Raw genomic sequence first — 3,041 nt, 5'->3', positions numbered from 1 at the left:
CAATATCACGCACCTCCTGAGCGGGAGATGCAGGTACTGACACGTGAGGCGAGTTAGTCGGCATAACTCTCCCCTCGTTGTTTGGTGAAATATGTTCAATTTGTACAGATTGACTGTTTTTTAAAGTAGCATCAATACATTTAGTACATAAATTTCTATTGGGCTCCACTTTGGCATTAACACATATAGCACAGAGATATTCCTCTGAATCAGACATGTTTAACACACTAGCAAATAAACAGCAACTTTGGAAATACTTTTCAAAGTAATTTACAAATAATATGAAAACGAACTGTGCCTTTAAGAAGCACAGAAAAAAATTATAACAGTTAAAATAATTAAGTTATAGCATCAATCTTTGTCAGAATATACAGTTTTAGCAAAGGATTGTTCCCCTCAGCAATGATAACTAACCCAGGCAGCAGAAAAAAATACACAAATAAACGTTTTTTTATCACAGTCAATACAATCAGCACAGCTCTGCTGTAATGATTACTTCCCTCAAAAAAGGCTTTGGAGATCCCTGAACTCTGTAGAGATGAACCGGATCATGCAGGAAGAAAATGAACCTCTGACTGAGTTTTTTTGATGCATAGTAAAAGCGCCAAAAATGGCCCCTCCCCCACACACATAACAGTGAGAGGGATCAGTGAACTGCTCTAATTTAAATCAAAACTATTGCCAAGTGGAAAAATAGTGCCCAAAACATTTTTTCACCCAGTACCTCAGAGAAAAAAACGTTTTTACATGCCAGCAAAAAAACGTTTTACCTCAATAATTAATTGTCATTTAAAACCTATTGCAAGTCCCTGCAAATTAGGTTAAGCCTATGTATACAGTCTAAAAACCAGAGAAGTACCATTCCCCAGAAAACTGAAGTGTAAAATATACATACATGACAGCCTGATATCAGCTACATCTACTGCATTCAAGGCTGAGTTTACATTATAACGGTATGGCAGGATTTTCTCATCAATTCCATGTCAGAAAATAATAAACTGCTACATACCTCTTTGCAGATTAATCTGCCTGCTGTCCCCTGATCTGAAGTTTACCTCTCCTCAGATGGCCGAGAAACAGCAATATGATCTTAACTACTCCGGCTAAAATCATAGAAAAAACTCAGGTAGATTCTTCTTCAAATTCTACCAGAGAAGGAATAACACACTCCGGTGCTATTATAAAATAACAAACTTTTGATTGAAGATATAAAAACTAAATATATCACCATAGTCCTCTCACACATCCTATCTAGTCGTTGGGTGCAAGAGAATGACTGGAGGTGACGTAGAGGGGAGGAGCTATATAGCAGCTCTGCTGGGTGAATCCTCTTGCACTTCCTGTAGGGGAGCAGTTAATATCCCAGAAGTAATGATGACCCGTGGACTGATCACACTTAACAGAAGAAATGTTAATTTAAAATTGTTCTCTTTTAGTATTGGGCTTTGGTATACAGACAGAGACAATATAAAGAAGCATATGTGTGTACAGAAAGTGCTAAAATAATGAGATCTGATATCCCTGCAAGCTCAATCCATTTTAATGGGTTGTGGTTTCAAAGAACAAAACTGGCTAGTTAATATAAAAAAAAGAAACCTAAAGAAGCAATTTATTATACATTTTATACTCTGCAGCTGGTATAACAACTTACTTTTAAATCACTGGAGTAGCCCTCTAAAACCCAATGCACCAAGTAAGACTACAAAGGCATGACAGTCACTAATTATAATTTTATTAAATGATCTGAAAACAAGACCGTTATCGGAATGTAAGACTTCTCGCGCATGATTCACAAAAGAAAAAAAAAAAAAAAAGAAAAAACTGCATTACAATGCACATTATTAATACAGATCAACATGCAAAAAAGGTATGTGGATACTCAATATCAACCTGCAGGGAAAAAAAGAAAAGAAAATTTAACTAGTGATAATCACGACAGTCTATTGTATGCACCAAAAAAACTTGTATTCTAAACCACAGTTTAGACACAGGCTAAGTTAGCTTGTGGAATGCACTTGTAAATCTGCTCTAATTTTCAGAACCAGCGTGAACAATTTTTTTTTGGTATAATTCAGGCAGAATTAGGCAAAAGCAGATCTTGGCATTATTAACCCTATCTGGCAATGGATTGCAGGCACCTTCTAATAGAATAATGGAGGATAAGATTTAAGTAGAATTAAGTAGTTAGCCATAAAAAAAAAAAACTACAAATCTCTGTTTCAGATACACTGTAGTGTTAAAAAATATATAAGGACTGCAATGGTAAAGTTAAAATAAACAGGAAGAATTGGAAGTAGTCATTTTGTTTACAGGCATATCAGTGCAGTGGTAGAACCAAGAGTGATACCTGTAAAAGATTTGACTTTGAAAAAAAACACAAACAAAAAGGCTTCCTACACTGCTTATATCTTCCATTTATAAAAGCTGGCAACAAACTGTGCTGCATTAAATTGCTAGATTTTCACCACTGAAGGTGATAAACTATTTGATCATTGTTCAGGCAGCAGAGCAATATTATGGCACCTCCTGCATTGAACTCACAGACATATTGGTATCACTCATGTAATGCTACGACACAAAAACATAGGTCTTTGATTGCACTAGCCAAAAGAGGTGTTTGTCTTGACGCATGTTTATTTTTAAATAAGACATTGGGGAGGGGGAGACAGTGCTACCTACTGGCCGGTACATAAAAAAAAAAAAATGGAAAATTATTCTAAGCTGTAATACTTTATTATGAAGGGGGAGTGGGTGGTTGCAGTTACTAGCCATGAGCAGAAAAGTGTATAATGAAAAAGTACTTAATAAAAGAAACGAGAAGGAAAACATATATATACACACACACAGCGTATATACCTACAGAATTCCTGCAGGAGTAAAACAGGCTTGCCTCACTAGCAGACATATGACATTTTTGTCCTATTCTGGTTCACTCTACTACTGAAAACTAATAAATATAACCATATACATATATATACATAGATCTATATGCATACACATGAAATGGAGTGTGTATAAAATATCTATACACATAGTTATAT

General features: G+C 35.4%; 1 protein-coding gene across 1 annotated transcript in view; it reads right to left on the bottom strand.

Moving 5' to 3' along the window:
• Positions 1–1,715: 1,715 nt before the first annotated feature.
• The window catches only part of RAB11B (RAB11B, member RAS oncogene family), a 92,170-nt gene continuing 90,844 nt past the window's right edge, over positions 1,716–3,041 (bottom strand). The window contains exon 5 of the mRNA XM_053703010.1: positions 1,716–3,041. This exon is cut by the window's right edge and continues 1,576 nt beyond it. The gene's annotated coding sequence lies outside the window, so the exon portion shown is untranslated.

Source organism: Bombina bombina, chromosome 2 (assembly GCF_027579735.1).
Source record: "Bombina bombina isolate aBomBom1 chromosome 2, aBomBom1.pri, whole genome shotgun sequence".
In the NCBI taxonomy this organism is placed as follows: Eukaryota; Metazoa; Chordata; class Amphibia; order Anura; family Bombinatoridae; genus Bombina; species Bombina bombina.
Note: the sequence above shows the minus strand (reverse complement) of the source record. Positions and strands in the feature narration are given on the sequence as shown.